Here is a 20215-nt window from a genome sequence, read left to right on the forward strand (position 1 = left end):
CACACAGTGAATCTCCCTCCGCAGCGCAGCATCACACACTCCCGGTTTCAGACACAGAGTGAATCTCCCTCCGCAGCGCCGCATCACACACTCCCGGTTTCAGACACAGAGTGAATCTCCCTCCGCAGCGCAGCATCACACACTCCCGGTTTCAGACACACAGAGTGAATCTCCCTCCGCAGCGCCGCATCACACACTCCCGGTTTCAGACACACAGAGTGAATCTCCCTCCGCAGCGCCGCATCACACACTCCCGGTTTCAGACACAGAGTGAATCTCCCTCCGCAGCGCCCCATCACACACTCCCGGTTTCAGACACAGAGTGAATCTCCCTCCGCAGCGCCGCATCACACACTCCCGGTTTCAGACACACAGAGTGAATCTCCCTCCGCAGCGCCGCATCACACACTCCCGGTTTCAGACACAGAGTGAATCTCCCTCCGCAGCGCCGCATCACACACTCCCGGGGTCAGACACAGAGTGAAGCTCCCTCCACACTGTCTCATCAGAATTCGCCTGGTGCAGGCACAGAGTGAAACTTCTTCTTCACTGTCCCGTCACACACTCGCCGTTCACACATTCTGTGTACTTCCTCTCCACCCTTTCATTTCGAGAGGACTGGAATGTAAATGGAAGGATGGAATTCTACGGAAGTGTCAGGCCATATTTGCAGCATTGTAAGCTCTGTGGCCTGTAATCGCTGGAACTGAGAAGGATGAGGGGTGACCTTATGGAAAGTTCTCGGTGGAGAAAGGCTATGACAGAGTGGATGTGCTGAGAATGTTCCCTATTGTAGGGGAGATTCGGACCAGATGACACAGCCTGAGAACAGAGGCATTTCTGTTGGAAAGGAGATGAGGAGGATTTTCCACGACCAGAGCGTGGGGAATCTGCGGAATTCAAAGTCTCAGGCAGCCGTGGATATTGGGTATATTTAAGGCAGAGTTTGATAGATTCTTGAATAGTCAGGACATGAAAGGAGACAGGAAGAAGGCGGGAGATTTGGGGCTGAGAGAGAAATGGATCATCCGTGATGAAATGGCGAGCGGACCCGATGGTCTGTTTCTGCTCCTAAGACTGGTTTGAAGTTCCTGGGTTCCTAGCTGTCAGCAACTCAGAAGATCTATAGTTGGCCAAACACGTTCATGCAAACACGAAGGTGTCATGTGTCCGACTGATCAGGACAGACATGTAGGTTTCCGCAACTCCATTTCCCAGAGTACGGTGATGTCACTTTCCTTCCAAGGCTTAGACTTGCAATTATTCCCTGCCACATTCCTGCAGGGCAAGTTCGTGCTTAAAGGCCTCTTAATGAGCACTCAGTGCTCAACCGTAAGAGTTACGTTTCCAGTCCTACTGTTTGTGATGTCTTTCGATTTGCTTCGTGCCGTCGAGTTTATTTCGAGTCGATACATGTGTTAATTACAGACTTTACTATGCCAGTTTGTCGTTAAAGGACTGTAGCTGAGCACTCAGTGCTCAATCGTAAGAGTTAAGTTACCTGTACCACTGTTTGTGATGTCCTTCGATTGGTTTCTTGGCGTCTCGTTTACTTCCAGTCTGAGTCTGAGTTAATTCCAGACCTCACACTGCATCTGTGTACAGCACCATCCATCGCTGTCTCGTTACAGAAGATCACCTCCTGGTGTGGAGGCTGCAACGCACAGAATCGCAAGAGGTTCCAGAGGGTTCTAAACTCAGCCGAAAAACTCTGACAGTCTCACCCCTCCCCACCATGGAGGACATTTTCGTAAGGCGATGCCTCGAGAAGGGCGCATCCATCACTGAGGACCCTCACCGCCCTGGAGAAGCCCTCTGCCCGTTACTGCTATCGAGGAGGAGTCACGGGACTCTAAACACGCACACAGTACGAGTCAGGAACAACTCCCTCCTCTGAGCCGTCACACATTTGAATACATGAGCACTGACTCGACATTTTTTCTGTATTTATTAATATGTTGCATTTTACATTAATTGTCATCCTTGACCGAATGAGCGACATGCTTGCGGTATTTATTAATATTTGCAACTTACTTTGCTTTGAAATATTTGCACCCTACTGATGCTGCAAAAGAAGAAATTCCAGGCCGTATAAGTTTCAGATAATAAATGAAATAGCGATTTCGGTGGGAAACATCCGTTACGAGTGGGCTGGACAATGGCACGCTGGCCTTCACCAGTCAGGGCACTGAGTACCGGAGTCGGGAGGTCACATTGCAGTGTACAAGACGTCGGTGAGGCCGCAAACAGTTTTGCTCGCCCTGCTCCAGGAAAATGTCTTAGAGTTGGAAAGACTCCAGAGGGAGATTTACGGGGATATTGCTGGGACTCGAGGAACTCAGTTATGGAGAGAGGGAGGGAAGGTTGATACTTTATTCCCGGGAGCGTAGTTGCAATCTTACAGTGTTCCATAAACCAAGAGGGCCCAAACATAATGCACGCGCACAGACTTTTACCCTGGGTCGGGGTATCAACAACCAGACGGCTCAGGGTGGAGGTGAGGGTGGGTGAAAAGGAGAAAGAGAAAGAGGGATCAGGGAGACAGAGGGTGTGAGTGAACCGAGAGGGGAGAGACAGAGTGAGATATGGGGGAGGAAGAGGGAGAGAGGGGCAAGAAGTACTTAGAGGGAGCGGCGAAAGAGCGGGAAAAGAATGTGCGAGTGAGTGGAGAGAGAGAGAGCAAGGACCATTAGGGAGGTGTGGACATGGTGGGGGAATGAAGACAAGTAAAGAGATAGATGAGGGAGAGGTTTGTCGTTCTCTAGAGAGTGGGGGTACGAAATGAGACGGAGAATGGAGCAGGAGGGAGCGGTGGCGAATGTGGGGAGGAAATTTGGGGTGACGGATGGAGGGAGAATGGAAAAGAGATACGGAGGAGAAAGAGGTGGTAGTCACGTGATTCATGTCGCCCCCACGGGCTGTTGACAGAGACTCCGGATGTTTTCAGGGATAGCCGGGCACAAAAGTGCAGACTTCTCGCAGATGAATCGGCGATCACCATTGCAACGGTAGTTTTTTTCTTTCGGTCGGCAATCAATACAGACGGGTGTTCCATAGGACACGTAGTACAGGAAACCAGAGGCCACTTTTCTATCAAAGAGGGTTAAAAAATTTCAACACAGACAAAACAGCGCAGCAGTCAACCGGAGACCCTCGCGAAACTAATCTCATTAAACAGCGCTCTCCTCACAGCCCTGAGACCGTCCCCAAACTAATCACACTGACCAATCGGTCCCGACAGCTCTGTGTTAGTCTCCAAACTAATCCCACAACACAGCGGACCCCTCACAGCCTCCGGTCCGTCGCTCGACTAATCCCATTGACCCACTTTCTCTTCACAGTCCAATATCAGTCCCAATACGGATCCAACAGACGAACTCTCCTCCCGCACACAAACCTGTTTCACTCTCCAAACAAATCCTCCTGGCCCAATCTCTCTCCACAGACTTATCACGGTCCCGAAATGAATCCCTTAGGCCTGCTCTCTTCCCGCAAAACTTCAGCGTTCCCCAAATTAATCCTATGGACCCTCCCTCTCCCAATAGCTTCGTCTCAGCCCCGAAAGTAAACCCACTACACCGCCCTCAACCCACAGACACGGGTGCACCGTAACATTTGTACCGCTGAAAAACGTTCTCCCACGTCCCTGCTTCAGTCTGCAATCTATTCCCACTGACCCGCTCTTTGCACACAGTCTCTAAACTAATTCATTTGTCCCACTCTCTCCCCTTAGATCTCTGTCAGTCCACAAAGTAATCCCGCTGCCCAACTGTTCTTTCACAAATCAGCTCAGTGCCACGTTCCCTCCATCTCCCCATAACTTCGTGTCACTCTCTGAACTAACACTGCTGCATCTGTCACTCTCTACAGCCCGACGTCAATCAGCAAAATAATCGGAGGGTACTGAATTCTCCCTAGAGTTCCTGCCAGTCCTCAAGATGTCCCCACTGCCCTACCCTTCCTCGACAGACACGTATCATTCCCCAAAATATTCCCATTGTGCCATCCTCTCCTGACAACCTGGTACAGACTTCAAACAATCCCGATGATCCACTTCTTCCAGCAAACCTACTTCAGTCCGTAAACTAATCCAATTCTCTTCCGTCAGTATTGTGTCATTCCCTAATTCTCACCCCACAGATCAGTCCAAATCTTACCCTTCTTCGCATTTTCCAATCCAGTATGCAGCGATACGGGAGGCAAGAGCGCGGTAAACAAAACTCTGTGAAATTAAATTAATTGGAGTAATACCAAAAACGGGAAACTATTTACGGAACCTCTCTCGGATTATTACAGCAAAAGTGTGTGAAGGGAGAGTGCGGAGGGAGCTTCACTCTGTGTCTGACCACCAAATTGTGTGATGGGGCGGTGTTGAGGGAGATTCATTCTGTGTCCGAACGCGGGAGTGTGTGATAGGGCGGGGTGGAAGAGGCTTCATTCTGTATCTAAGAGTGAGAGTGTGTGATGAGACGGGGTGGAAGATTCACACCGTGTCTGACCCCGAGAGTGTGTGATGGCACGGTGTGGAGGGAGATTCACTCCATGTGTCTGACTCCGGGTGTGTGTGATGGGACGGTGTGGAATGAGATTCATTCTGTGTGTATGACCCGGAAGTGTGTGATGGGACGGTGTGGCGGGAGATTCACTCTGTGTCTCACCCCGGGAGTGTGTTTCAAGAAGGGGTGTAGGGAATTTCACTATCAACAGGAACCACCACTATATTTTTTCATCCTGAAAAAGGCGAGAGCCGTGCGAATATCTCTTCCCGTGGTCTGACCCTTACCGCTTCATCCACTGAATTGATTTCGAGGAGACTTGAATCAAAGATTGAACACAATTGCCGAGCTCCATTGTAAGATGTTTCAAACGTGGAGAACAAATAACACCGGTCTCCATATTTGACCCAATCCTTCGAACATTTTCCCTCTGAAAAGCAGGAATAAAGAAACATAATCTCCCTCCACACCGTCCCATCACACACTCCTGGGGTCAGACACACAGTGAATCTCCCTCCACACCGTCCCATCACACGCTCCTGGGGTCAGACACAGAGTGAAGCTCCCTCCACACCGTCCCATCACACACTCCCGGGGTCAGAGACTGAATGAATCTCCCTCCGCACTTTCCCATCACACAGACGTCAGACGCAGAGCAACGTTCCCACTACACTCTTCCATCATACTCTCCCGGCGTCAGACATCAGACAAATTCCTTCCACACTCTTTCATCACACACTGCCAGGTTTCCATCTGTCTGTCTATCTCTCTGACGAATATGTGTTATGAGAGAGTTTGTGCTGGATGTTCAGCGTTTACAATGAGGCGTGAGACGTCGTCACGGTGTTGTGCAAATCGGGGTTTCTGGTGTGTCTGTGTCACTGTGAGGTACAATGCGGTTCATGTTGAGAAGCGTGTAGTATCACGGTGAGTGGTGTGTCAGTGCACGTTGAAGATTGTTACAGAGTGAGGGTGTGTTTGTTTCGTGTCACAGTGCGAGGCGTGCCACTGTGAGGGACGTGTCACTGTCTATGTGAGGGGGTTGCTGGTTTCACAGGCAGTGTTGTCAGTGCCACGGTGAATTGCGAGTTGGCCTCAGCAGCACGGTGATGATTGATTCCGTGATGTAGTGAGGTAAATGGTGGTTTTGCTTTGAGGGGCGTTTCGGTGACACTGTGATAGATGTTTTTGTGTCCCGATGAGATGTGTACCGAGTCACCGTGAGATGTACCTGGATATTACGGTGACGGATATATCGGGTCTCAGTGAGGGATTTGTCATGATCTCTGTGAGTGGACTGTCTGACTGTCTGATTGTGTGTGTGTGTGTGTGTGTGTGTGTGTGTTTTCCTTTCTCCGTTTATCACTCTCTTTATCCCCACGCCCGAATCACTCCCCTTTCTGCTCTCTCTTCCACTCAGTGTCGTAACCCGGTAGAGTGTGAGATACGATGGCGTGGAGGGAGTCTCTCTCTCTCTCTCTCTCTCTCTCTCTCTCTCTCTCTCTCTCTCTCCCTCCCTCCCTCCCTCACTCACTCTCTCTCATGAGGAGTTGGTAAGAAGACGATGTTGCCTCACCTCTGCTACTGGTCAACAATTGGCAAATGTGAGCCTTGGCTCCGCTGTCAGTTCTGAACTTCTTTTCGATGTTCGAGATGTGGTTGTTGAGGACAGAAAGATTCTGGAGACAGGCGCTGTGGGAGCGATTCAGATGGGAATTTTCGGATGTCTTAGATTCAAGGCTTGAGTTCAACTCATGAACCAGATGTGGACATGAGGTCTGTGTCCTGTTCATCTCCTGATACTGTCTCCAAAGTAGCTGGTAGTTTCGATCAGAGGTGATCTGAGACTGACGAATCTGTAGTACTGAGAGAGATGTTGAAGGATATTTAGTGTTTAGAGTGACGTGTGAGACAGCGGTACGGTGCTGGGCGGGACGTAACAAGGGTGTGTCAGTGTTACACTGCGGTGCCGTTCATGTTGAGCCGCATATAAGTCTCACGCAGACGAGTGTTACGGGCAGACTATTATTTAGATGGGGAGGAAATTCAAAATGCAGAAATGTTAAGGGACTTGGGAGTCCTTGTGCAAGATACCGTAAAACTGAACATCCAGGTTCAGTTGATGTGAAAAAGGAGAATGCAATGTGGACATTCATTTCTAGAGGTATATAATATAAGTACAGGGATGTGATGTTGCGGTTCTGTAAGGGAGACGTGAGACCACACTTAGAGTATTCTGTGCAGTTTTGGGCTCCTGATATTTGGAAGGATGTACTGACATTGGGTCAGTGAGGAGAACGTTTAGAGAAGAATCACGACAATGATTCCAGGAATGAGAGGGTTACTGTATGAGGAAAGTCCGGCAGCTCTTGGGCTGTGTTCCCTGGAGATCAGGAGAATGAGCGGGGAGCTCACAGAAACATTCCGGATGGTACAAAGCCTTAACAGATTAGATATTGGAAAGTTATTTCCCATGGTAGGGGAGTCTATGACAAGAGGGCACAACTTCATGCTTGTAGGGCGTCCTTTCAGAACTGAGATGCGGAGAAATTACATTAGTCGTGGAATTTGTTGCCACGAGACGCTGTGAAGGCCAAGTTATTCGGTGTATTGTATTTAAGGGAGAGGTATTGATTAGCCATTGAAACCATAGAAACCAGAGAAAAAAAAACTACAGCACAGAAACAGGCCCTTTGGCCCTCGTGGCTGTGCCGAACCATTTTCTGCCTAGTCCCACTGACCTGCTCACGGACCATATCCCTCCATACACCTCCCATCCATGTATCTGTCCAACTTAATCTTAAATGCTGAAACAGATCCCGCATTTACCACCTCGTCTGGCAGCTCATTCCATACTCCCACCACTCTCTGTGTGACGAACACCCCCGCCAATATTCCCTTTAAACTTTTCCCCCCTCACCCTTAACCCATGTCCTCTGTTTTTTTTATCTCCCCTTGCCTCAGTGGAAAAAGCTTGTTTGCATTCACTCTGTCTATGCCCATCATAATTTTATATACCTCTATCAAATTCCCGCTTATTCTTCTACGATCGAGGGAATAAAGTCCTAACCTATTCAACCTTTCGCTGTAACTGTGTTTATCAAGTCCCAGCAACATCCTTGTAAACCTTCTCTGCACTCGTTCAACCTTATTAATATCCTTCCTGTAATTTAATGATGAAAACTGAACACAATACTCCAGATTTGGCCTCACCAATGCCTTATACAACCTCAACATAACATTCCAACTCTTAGACTCAATACTTTGATTAGTAAAGGCCAATGCACCAAAAGCTCTCTTTGCGACCCTGTCTACCCGTGACGCCACTTTTAGGGAATTTTGTATCTGTATTCCCAGATCCCTCTGTTCTACTGCATTCCTCAGTGTCTTAGCATTTACACTGTATGTTCTACCTTGGTTTGTCCTTCCAACGTGCAATACCTCACACTTGTCTGTATTAAACTCCATCTGCAATTTCTCAGTCCATTTTTCCATCTGGCCCAAGTCCCTCTGCAGGCTCTGAAAACCTTCCTCACTGTCTACTACACCTCCAATCTTTGTATCATCAGCAAATTTGCTGATCCAACGTACCACATTATCATCCGGGTCATTGATATAGATGACAAATAACAATGGACCCAGCACTGATCCCAGCCGGGGCAAAAAAAAAACAAAAAAATGTGTAGGGTGAAAACAGGAGAGTGTATAACTGGAAGAATTGGATCAGCCCATGTTTGATCAGCGGAGCAGGCTCGATGAGCCGAATGGCCTACTTCTGCTCCTATATCTTACGGTCTTATAGTCTTATGTCCCTTATTTCTCGTCTATCCTTCTAGTCGAAACCACTTTCCTGTCTTTATATTTTCTATCCCTTTTAACATTGTATGTATTCCAATCAGATCTCCTCGCATTCTTCTGAATCCCAGCGAGTATAGTCCTAGGCGACCCAATCTCTCCTCATAGTCTAACCACGCCCCCCCCGCCCCACCGCACGCCCCCATCTCTGGAATCAACCCGGCAATCCTCCTCTGCACCTCCTCCACAGAGGGTACAACCTACCTCGAGTAGGGAGACCAGAACTGCACGCAGTGCCCCAGGTGCGCCCTCACCAGTACCCTGTACAGTTACAGCATATCCTCCCTGCTCTTAAATTCAATCTCTCTAGCAATGAAGGCAACATCCCATTTGCCCTCTTGATAGCCTGCTGCACCTGCGAACCAACCTTTTGTGATTCATGCACAAGCACTCCCAAGTCCCTCTGAACAGCAACTTGCTGCAATCTTTTTCCATTTAAATAATTACCTGCTCCTCCATTTTTCTTCCAAAGTGGAAGACCTCGAATTCACCAACATTGTACTCCGACTGCCCGCTAGTTTAACCTATCTATATCTTTCTCCGTATCTTCTGCAGAATTCCGTTTCCTCTCAATTTAATATCATCTGCAAACTTAGATGTACTACACTCGGTCCCCTCTTCCGGATCATTAATGCATATCGTGAAAAGTTGCGGGCCCAGCACTGCCCCCTGCCGTTCACCACTCACCGCAAGTCTCGCTGGCACGGTGAGGTGAAATTCGGCGTCACCGTGAGGTGCGAGTCGGTGTCACGGTGAGGTGAAATTCGGCGTCACGGTGAGGTGCGAGTCGGTGTCACGGTGAGGTGAAATTCGGCGTCACGGTGAGGTGCGAGTCGCTGGCACGGTGAGGTGAAATTCGGCGTCACCGTGAGGTGCGAGTCGGTGTCACGGTGAGGTGAAATTCGGCGTCACGGTGAGGTGCGAGTCGGTGTCACGGTGTCGGCGTAATGGCGTCATGGCGGGAGTCGCGTTCTTGTAAACCTGAGGGTAGTGTCAGTTTCACCGTGAGGGGCGTGTAGGTGTCGTGATAAAGTAAGTGTCGGTGTCACGGTGAATTGTTTGTCAGTGTCACGTTGAGCGGTGTGTCCGTGTCACTGTGCTGTTTTACGCTCACGTTTCATTCCACACTGTTACTACACGGTCTGATTCCTTCCGCAGCCGGTTCGACTCACCATATATCGAGAGCCCGGCCACTATCGCGATAAGGATGGACGTAACTAGGCAGAATAGACAGATCTTATCGTGCTGTCTATTTCCGATGTTCTCTTTCGACTCCTGTTTCAGTACAGCTGTAGACAGACCATTCAGTGTGTGCGTGAATTCAGCCGTGACTCCCTCTGGGACTCCCTTCCACCCACCATCCGCGCTCTCTCCTTCCACTACGGTCAATTCTCCCTCTCTTAATCTCATCTACTGTCAGCCGTCATCACTGAGAGTCCAAATTCCTTGACTTGGCAGAGTCTGACAGGTGTCTGACGGATTCTAGAGATCAGTCAGATCTCACCTGAGCCTCCTCCGCTCCAGGGGAAGCAACCCAGGTGTCCGTCCTCTCGTTGTAACACAAGCCATCGAATCCAGGCAGCGTCCAGTTAACCCTCTCCGGAGGCTGCCCAACGCCTTGACATCCCTCCGATAATGTGGTGACCAGAACTGTAGACAATACAGCTGATTCACCCTAACTAGTGATTTTAATAAAGTTGCAAGTTAGCTCCCTGACATTTGTATTCAGTGCCCCGACTAATAAAGGTAGAAATACCGTAGGCCTTTTTAACCACCGCATTAAACTGTGCAGCCACGTTCAGGGAGCGATGACCATGGACCCCAAGTTCCCTCTGCCCATCAAAACTGTTTACGGTCTTGGCTACAATCGTGTAAGATTTTGAATTGAATTGAGCGGTGTGTCCGTGTCACTGTGCTGTTTTACGCTCACGTTTCATTCCACATTGTTACTTCACGATCTGATTGAATAGGCAAATTGAATAGGAATAAGGAACCTTGGTTCTCAAGGGATATTGTAACTCTGATAAAGAAGAAGAGGGAGTTGTATGAAATGTATAGGAAACAGGGGGTAAATCAGGTGCTTGAGGAGAAGAAGTGCAAGAAAATACTTAAGAAAGAAATCAGGAGGGCAAAAAGAAGACATGAGGTTGCTTTGGCAGTCAAAGTGAAGGATAATCCAAAGAATTTGTACAAGTATATTAAGAGCAAAAGGATTGTAAGGGATAAAATTGGTCCTCTTGAAGATCAGAGTGGTCGGCTTTGTGCGGAACCAAAGGAAATGGGGGAGATCTTAAATAGTTTTTTTTGCGTCTGTATTTACTAAGGAAGCGGCATGAAATCTATGTATTTGAGGGAATCAAGTAGTGAGACGATGGAAACTGTACAGATTGAAAAGGTGGAGGTGCTTGCTGTCTTGAGGAAAATTAAAGTGGTTAAATCCCCGGGACCTGACAGAGTGTTCCCTCGGACCTTGAAGGAGACTAGTGTTGAAATTGCGGGGGCCCTGGCAGAAATATTTAAATTGTCGCTCTCTACGGGTGAAGTGCCGGAGGATTGGAGAGTGGCTCATGTTGTTCCGTTGTTTAAAAAAGGATCGAAAAGTAATCCGGGAAATTATAGGCCGGTGAGTTTAACGTCAATAGTAGGTAAGTTATTTGAGGGAGTACTAAGAGACGGAATCTACAAGCATTTGGATAGACAGGGGCTTATTAGGGAGAGTCAACATGGCTTTGTGCGTGGTAGGTCATGTTTGACCAATCTGTTGGAGTTTTTCGAGGAGGTTACCAGGAAAATGGATGAAGGGAAGGCAGTGGATATTGTCTACATGGACTTCAGTAAGGCCTTTGACAATGCCTGCATGGGAGGATAGTTAGGAAAATTCAGTCGCTAGGTATACATGGAGAGGTGGCAAATTGGACTAGACATTGGCTCGATGGAAGAAGCCAGAGAGTGGTGGTAGAGAATTGCTTCTCTGATTGGAGACCTGTGACTAGTGGTGTGCCATAGGGATCAGTGCTGGGTCCATGGTTATTTGTCATCTATATCAATGATCTGGATGATAATGTGGTAAATTGGATCAGCAAGTTTGCTGATGATACAAAGATTGGAGGTGTAGTACACAGTGAGGAAGGTTTTCAGAGCCTGCAGAGGGACTTGGACCGGCTGGAAAAATGGGCTGAAAAATGGCAGATGGAGTTTAATACTGACAAGTGTGAGGTATTGCACGTTGGAAGGACAAACCAACGTAGAACATACAGGGTTAATGGTAAGGCACTGAGGAATGCAGTGGAACAGAGGGATCTGGGAATACAGATACCAAATTCCCTAAAAGTGTCGTCACAGGTAGATAGGGTCGTAAAGAGAGCTTTTGGTACATTGGCCTTCATTAATCGAAGTATTGAGTATTAGAGCTGGAATGTTATGATGAGGTTGTATAAGGCATTGGTGAGGCCGAATCTGGAGTATTGTGTTCCGTTTTGGTCACCAAATTACAGGAAGGATATAAATAAGGTTGAACGAGTGCAGAGAAGGCTTACAAGGATGTTGCCGGGACTTGAGAAACTCAGTTACAGAGAAAGGTTGAATAGGTTTGGACTTTATTCCCTAGAGTGTAGAAGAATGAGGGGAGATTTGATAGAGGTATATCAAATTATGATGGGTATAGATAGAGTGAATGCAAGCCGGCTTTTTCCACTGAGGCAAGGGGAGAAAAACACCAGAGGACATGGGTTAAGGGTGAGGGGGGGAAAAGTTTAAAGGGAACATTAGGGGGGACTTCTTCACACAGGGAGTGGTGGGAGTATGGAATGAGCTGCCAGACGAGGTGGTAAATGCGGGTTCTTTTTTAAACATTTAAGAATAAATTTGACAGATACATGGATGGGAGGTGTATGGAGGGATATGGTCCGTGTGCAGGTCAGTGGGTCTAGGCAGAAAATGGTTCGGCACAGCCAAGAAGGGCCAAAGGGCCTGTTTTTGTGCTGTAGTTTCTATGGTTTCTATGGTTTCATTTCTTTTACTTGACCTACCAACGTGCAACAGTTAGGTTTGTCCGGGTTAAACTCCTTCTGACATTTCTCCAACCCATATCTGTAACTGACTCATATCGCACTGAATTATTTTCCAGTCTTCCCCGCTCTCTGCAACACCACCTCTCGCCGTAACATCTGCAAACCTACTGACCCACCCATCTGCATTATCATCCAGATCATTTGTAAACATCACAGACAGGAGAGGTCCCAGTTACAACCATAGATACATTTCACTTCATTGCAGTAGAGCAAGGTAAATCAGTAACAGAACGCAGAGTAAAGTGTCACAGTTACAGAGAGAGTGCAGTGCAGGCAGTCATCAGGGTGCAAGGGGCCACGACGAGGTGGATCGTGAGGTCAGGAGTCCATCTGATCATCCAGGATCCGGGATGATTCTGATCGCGTCCACGATACCTTGAAGTGGGAGGGAGAACAGACAGAGGTCCTGGTACACACTGGTACCAACGACATGGATAGGAAAAGGGAGGAGATCCTGACAAAGACTCCAAGCGGTTAGGAAAGAAGATCACAGGACAAAGGAGCTGAAATAAGACAATCGGCCCATCGAGTCTGCTCCGCCACTCCAACATGAGCCAAATTATTCTCCCATCTCGTTCCAATTTCAGGCATTTCCCCAATATCCCTTGATACCCTGACAAATCAGAACCTATCAATCTCCTCCTGAAACACCCTCCATGTTCGGGCCTCCACAGCTGATTGTGGCAACGGATTCCATAGGTGCAGGACCCTGTGGTTAAAACGTTTCTCCTCATCTCTGTTTTAAATGGGTACCCTCTAAGCCTAAGACTGCGGCCTCTTGTCCTGGACTCACCGACCAAGGGAAACAGCCTTTCCACATCTACTCTGTCCAACCCTTTCAACATTCGAAATGTTTCTATGATAACCCCACTCATTCTTCTGTACGCTAATGAATACAGTACAAGAGCCGACACAAGTTCCTCCTATCTTAGCCCCTGCATTCCAGGAATAATCCTGGTGAATCTTTCCTGAACTCTCTCCAACATCAGTACATCCCTTCGAAGATAGGGGGCGCAAGACTGCACACAGTTTTCCAAATGAGGTCACACCAGTGCCCCATAGAGACTCAGCAACACCTCCTTACTCTTACGCATTATTCCTTTTGAAATGAACGCTAATATAGCATTCGCTTTCCTCACAGCCGATCCAAGCTGGTGGGTAACCTTTAGGGTGTATTGCACGAGGATCCCCCAAGTTCCTTTGCACTTTTTGAATTTTCTCCCCATCGAAACAATAATCTGCCCGATTATTTCTTCTTCCAAAATGTACAGCCGTACATTTCTGTGGAAGAAAATATCAAGGCCTTACATTGTAATGGGCATTGAGGGAGCTAATGATTTGTTTTAAAATGTGAATTCGAAGCTTACAATCATTTATCTGTAACTAATGTACTCTGTGTGACTGAACTGTGCCTCGCAACCGAGATATAAAAATAATTGCATCTGTACTTCCTTGTTCTGAGAATTTTTATGTGTCTGCGGTTGAACTAGCTGGCCTGAGAACTAACACTTCAGTAAAATGTGTAGCTTCTCAGGCACATATTTTTGCTACTTCGCTATTCGGTAGCATTCTCTGAAAATGCTAGACAAATGTTCAAATAAGGAATTATCTGACCATACAATGTCCTGAAGCACGTGACCTTTACTTCTGTAAAAAAAAATTCCACACAAGTGTCTCTTGTCACGTACCGTTGATGTATAAATATCACTGAGTTTTCTTGTCTGAGGGAGCTCCAGGATCCCGATTTTAGGGGCTGTGCTCCCCATGATATCATGTGACAAATAAAGAATTTTCTACGGCTCTCTCACTCCGGGTCCGAGCATCGTTTGTCGGCGACAATTTCCTAACATAGTATCTCATCTGCCATTATTTTTGTTTGCCCACTCTCCAAAACTGACCATGTCCCTGTGCAACTTTTCCGTTTCTTCAACACTTCCTGCTCCTCCACATATCATGGTGTCATCCGTAAAATAGACACACCTCCGAATATTATTACCACCACACACATATAACCATATAACCATATATCAGTTACAGCACGGAAAGAGGCCATCTCTGCCCTTCTAGACCATGCCGAACGCTTACTCTCACCTAGTCTCACCAACCTGCACTCAGCTCATAACCCTCCATTCCTTTTCTGTCCATATACCTATCCAATGTTTCTTTAAATGACAATATCGAACCAGCCTCAACCACTGCTACTGGAAGCTCGTTCCACACAGCCACCACTCTCTATGTAAAAACGTTCCTCCTCGTGTTACCCCTGAACTTTTGCCCCCTAACTCTCAAGTCATGTCTGCTTGTTTGAATCTCCCCTACTCTCCTACACCACGCTTCTATTTGTGACTTTGTATGAACTTTAACATTATTTATTTTCAGCCCCGCTCCACTATCTGCTCTGACACTCTGGTTCCCATCCCCCGGCGAATCTAATTTTAACCCTCCCCAATAGCACTATCAAACCTCCCTGCAAGGATATTGGTCCCTTTGTAGTTTAGGTGTAACCCGTTTCTCTTGTACAGATCCCACCTGCCCCAGAAGAGGTCCCAATGATACTGAACTCTGAAACTCTGCCCCCTACACTACTACCTCAGCCACTTGTTAATCTGCCATAGCATCCTATTCTTTCCCCCACTGTCACGTAGCACAGGTAGCAATCCCGAGATTACCGCCCTTGAGGTCCCGCATTTTAAATTCCTACCAAGCTCTCTATACTCACTCTTCAGGACCTCCTCTCTCTTTCTTCCTACGTCATTGGTACCGATGTGTACCATGACACCTGGCAGTTCACCCTCCCACTTTAGAATGCTGTGCAAGCGATCAGAGACATCCCTGACCCTGGCACCCGGGAGGCAGCAAACCATCCGGGAGTCTCTGTCACGACCACATCACCGCCCTTCTGTACCTCTATCTATCGTGTGCTCTATCACTACCGCTCTCATCTTCTTCAACCCTTCCTTCTGCACTGAAGAACCAGACTCAGTGCCAGAGATCCGGTTGCCACAGCGTGTCCCAGGTAAGTCTTCCCCCGCAACAGTATCCAACTCGGTATACATGTTGTAGGAATTTCATCCAATTCTGCTCTACCGTCCTTCCATCTAGCTTACTTTTCCATTCGACTTGGGCCAGTTCATCACTCATACCACTGTAATTTCCTTTGTTCCACTGAAATATTGACACACCTGGCACCAACTTCTCCTTTTCAAATTTTAAACTGAACTTAATCGCCTCAGATTCATAACACAGCACCCAATCCAAAACAGCCGATCCCCTGGTGGGCGTATGGACATGTTGCTCCAAAACGCCATCCCGTGGGCATTCTATAATCTCCCTTTCCTCAGATCGAGTACCTTCCTGACTCTCCCAATCCACTTTCATATTAAAATTCCACATAATTATCTTGACAATTTCCTTCTGTCACGCTTTTTGTATTTCCAGCTCTAACTGGTAGTCCACATCCCGGCTGTTGTTTCGAGGCATGTATATAACTGCTGCTGTTAGTGTCTTTTTATCCTTGCCATTTCTTAACTTCAGAAAGAAGTTGAGAAGCAGGACCTCAAAGGTAGGAATCTCGGGAATATTCCCTGTGCCACGTGACAGTGAGTATAGGAATTGAATGAGGTGGAGGATAAATGAGTGGCTGAGAGATTGGAGGAGGGGAGCAGGGATTTAGACTTCTGGATCACTAGGACTTCTTCTGGGGCACATGTGACCTGTACAAAAATGAGGAGTTGCACTTGAATCCGAGGGGGATCAATATCCTGTCGGAAAGATTTACTAAGCTACTGGGGAGATTTTAAACTAGAATTGCTAGGGGTTGGGAACCAAACTGAAGAGATGGAGGAAAGGGATTTTGACTCACAAACAGAGAAAGTTTGGAGACATTGCGAAAGGGAGGATAGGCAGATGATAGAGAAGGAACGCGCTCTGACTGATGGCTTGAGATGTGTTTAAATTAATACGAGGAACATGATGAATAAAGCGGATGAGCTCAGAGCATGGATCGGCACTTGGAGCTACGATGTTGTTGCCATTACATAAACTTGCAGAGTGCAGAGGCAGGAATAGCTATTTCATGTGCGAGCTTTAGATGTTTCAGAAAGGATAGAGAGGGAGGCAAATGAGGTGGGTGTTGATCAGAGACAGCGGCAGGGATGTGGAAAAGGAGGAACTCATGGAGAGGTTGTCTACGGAATCTGTGTGGATGGAAGTTAGGAACAGGAAGGGGTCAATAACTCCACTGGGTATTTTTTATAGAGCACCCAATAGTAACAGGGACATCGAGGAGCAGATAGGGAGACAGATTCTGGAAAGGAGTAATAAAAACAGGGTTGCTGTGGTAGGAGATTTTAATTCCCCAAATAATGATCGGCCTCCCCCGAGGGTGAGGGGTTCAGATGGGGTAGAGTCTGTTGGGTGTGTTCAGGAGGGTGTCTTGACACAATATGTAGATAGGCCTACATGAGGAGAGGCTGCACTTGATCTGGTATTGGGAAATGAACCTGGTCAAGTGTCAGGTCTCTCAATGGGCAAGCATTTTTAGATAGTGATCACAATTCTATCTCCTTTACCATAGTATTACACAGGGATAGGAAAAGACAAGTTAGATAACCGTTTAATTGGAGTAAGGGGAAATATGAGGCTATTAGGCAGGAAGTTGGAAGATAAGTTGGAAACAGGTGTTCTTGGGGAAACGTACGGAAGAAATGTGGCAAACGTTCAGGGAATATTTGCGTGGGGTTCTGAGTAGGTATGTTCCAATGGGACATGGAAAGGATGGTAGGGTAAAGATCCGTGGAATACAAAGGCTGTTTTAAATCTCGTCAGAAGAAAGAAGAGCTTACGAAAGGTTCAAAAAACTTGGCAATTATTTTTATAAATGACCTCGATGAGGAAGTGGAGGGATGAGTTCATAAATTTGCTGAGACACAAAGGTTGGGGGTGGTGTGGATCGTGTGGAAAGTTGTCAGAGTTTACATTGGTCATCATCAATCGTGGGACTGAGTTTAAGAGCCGAGAGTTAAAGTTGCAGCTATGTAGGGTCTTGGTCAACCGTACTTGGAGTACTGTGCTCAGTTCTGATCACCTCACTCGAGGAAGGATGTGGAAACCATAGAAACGGTGCAGAGAGGATTTACAAGGGTGTTGCATGGACTGAGGAGCATGTCTTATGAGAATAGGTTGAGTGAACTTGGCCTTTTCTCCTTGGAGCGACGAAGGATGAGAGGTGACCTGATAGAGGTGTACAAGATAATGAGAGGCATTGATCGTGTGGATAGTCAGCTTTTCCACGGGCTGAAATGGCAGGCAGACAGGACACAGTTTTAAAGTGTTGGGAATCAGATTCAGAGGAGATCTCAGGGGTAAGTTTTTTTTTTCTTTTTTTTTTTACGCAGAGAGTGGTGAGTAGGTGGAATAGGCTGCCGGTGGCGGTAGTCGATGCGGAAACGATCGTTTTTTTTTAGAGACTCACAGGTGGCTACTTGAAACTTGGAAAACTGGTGTACAAAGTCCGTAATAAATCTAGTCAAGAAGAGAAGAAATGCTAACAGAAAGTTTAGAGAGCCAGGGAATGTTAGACATCAAGAAAGTTATAAGGCTAACTGGAAGCAGTTTAAGAAGGTAATTAGGAGAGCCAGAAGGGAAGATGAGAAGGACTGGGCAGGCAGGATTAAGGAAAGCCCCAAGACATTCTACAAGTATGTGATGGGAAAGAAGATAAGGCTTGAAAGTATAGGACCTAACAATTGTGACAGTGCGAAATTGTGTATGGAGCAGAAGGAAACAGCAGAGGTACTTAATGAATACTTTACTTCAGCATTCACTATGGAAAAGCATCTTGGTGATTGTAGTGATGACTTGCAGCGGACTGAAAGGCTTGAGCATGCAGATATTGAGAAAGAGGATGTGCTGGAGCTTTTGGAAAGCATCAAGTTGGATAACTCGCCGGGACCAGATGAGATAGAAGTATAGAAACATTGAAAACCTACAGCACAATACAGGCCATTCGGCCCAGAGAGTTGTGTCGAACATGTCCCTACTGAAGAAATACCAGGCTTACCTATAGCCCTCTATTTTACTACACTCCATGTACAGATCCAGAAGTCTCTTAAAGACCCTATCGTATCCGCCTCTAACACCGCTGATTACAGCCCCTTCCACGCAATCACCACTCTCTAAGTAAAAAACCTGCCCCTAACTTTTCCTCTGTACCTACTCCCCAGCACCTTAAACCTGTGTTCACTTGTGGCAACCATTTCCGAGCTGTGAAAAAAACCTCTGACTGTCCACATGATTATTCCCTCTCATCACCTTATACACCTCTATCAGGTCACCTTTCATCCTCCGTCGCACCAAGGAGAAAAGGCCGAGTTCACTCAACCTATTCTCATAAGGCATTCTCCCCAATCCAGGCAGCATCCTTGTAAATCTCCTCTGCACCCTTTCTATGGTTTCCACATCCTTCCTGTAGTGAGGCGAACAGGACTGAGCACAGTACAGCAAGTGTGGTCTGACTAGGGTCCTTAAAAGCTGCAACATTACCACTTGGTTCCTAAATTTAGTTCCACGATTGTTGAAGGCCAACACATCGTACGCCTTCTTAACCACAGAGTCAACCTACTCAGCTGCTTTGAGTGTCCGATTGACTCGGACCCGAAGATTGCTCCGATCCTCCACACTGCCAAGAGTCTAACCATTAACGTTATATTCTGCCATGATATTTGACCTACCAAAATGAACCATCTCACACTTATCTGTGTTAAACTCCATCTGCCACTTCTCAGCCTAGTTTGGCATCCCATCAAGGTCCCATCGTAACCTCTGACAGCCCTCGACACTATCCACAACACCTCCAACCTTTGTGTATACAACAAACTTACTCACCCACCCCATCCACTTCCTCATCCAGGTCATTTATAAAAGTTACGAAGAGTAAGGGTCCCAGAACAGATCGCTGAGGCACTCCACTGGTGACCGACCTCCATGCAGAATATCACCCGTGTACAACCACTCTTAGCCTTCTGTGGACAAACCAGTTCTGTATCCACAAAGCAATGACCCCTTGGACACCATGCCTCTTTACTTTCTCAATAAGTCTTGCATGGGGTACCTTACCAAATGCTTTGCTGAAGTCCATACACACTACATCTACTGCTCTTCCTTCATCAATGTGTTTAGTCACATCCTCAAAATATTCAATCAGGCTCGTAAGGCACGACCTGCCCTTGACAAAGCCATGCTGACTATTCCTAATCATATTATACCTTCTCAAATGTTCATAAATCCTGCCTCTCGGGATCTTCTCCATCAGCTTACCAACCACTGAGGTAAGACTCAGTAGTCTATAATTTCCTGGGCTATCTCTACTCCCTTTTTTAAATAAAGGAACAACATTCTCAACCCTCCAATCCTCCGGAACCTCTCCTGTTCCCATTGATGATGCAAAGGTGATAACTGCGTACAGTTATTTATCATAGACTTGGAGAATCGAGGAACAGATCGCAGATGTTGAGGTGAGAGGGGAAAGGGATTTAATGGGGAGCCGAGTGACAACCTTCTGTTACCCGGATGGTGGTCAGTCTCTGGAACGAGCTGACAGAGGAAGTGTTCGAAGCAGATGCTTTAGAAACTTGGTCACGTGGGTGTATAACACGTGATCCCTCCAAAATGACGTCATTTCTGCGAACTCTGACCTGTTTTATCAGTGGTTGGCAGCCCGCCGGGTCCCGAGGCAATGGGAGGATCTTCGACCTTATCGATGCGGGGTTCCTCTTTCCGAAAGTTCAGCTCTGA

At 47.1% G+C, this 20215-nt stretch overlaps 1 long non-coding RNA gene across 1 annotated transcript; it reads right to left on the reverse strand.

The window, feature by feature from the left end:
- Positions 1-4838: 4838 nt before the first annotated feature.
- Positions 4839-9610, reverse strand: LOC140192467 (uncharacterized). The gene is made up of 3 exons (XR_011884288.1): positions 9524-9610; positions 6073-6360; positions 4839-4926 (listed from the first exon to the last, which is right to left on the reverse strand). It is a non-coding gene; the product is annotated as an uncharacterized lncRNA (long non-coding RNA).
- Positions 9611-20215: the final 10605 nt, after the last annotated feature.

This window comes from Mobula birostris, unplaced genomic scaffold, assembly GCF_030028105.1.
Source record: "Mobula birostris isolate sMobBir1 unplaced genomic scaffold, sMobBir1.hap1 scaffold_1453, whole genome shotgun sequence".
Lineage (NCBI taxonomy): Eukaryota > Metazoa > Chordata > Chondrichthyes > Myliobatiformes > Myliobatidae > Mobula > Mobula birostris.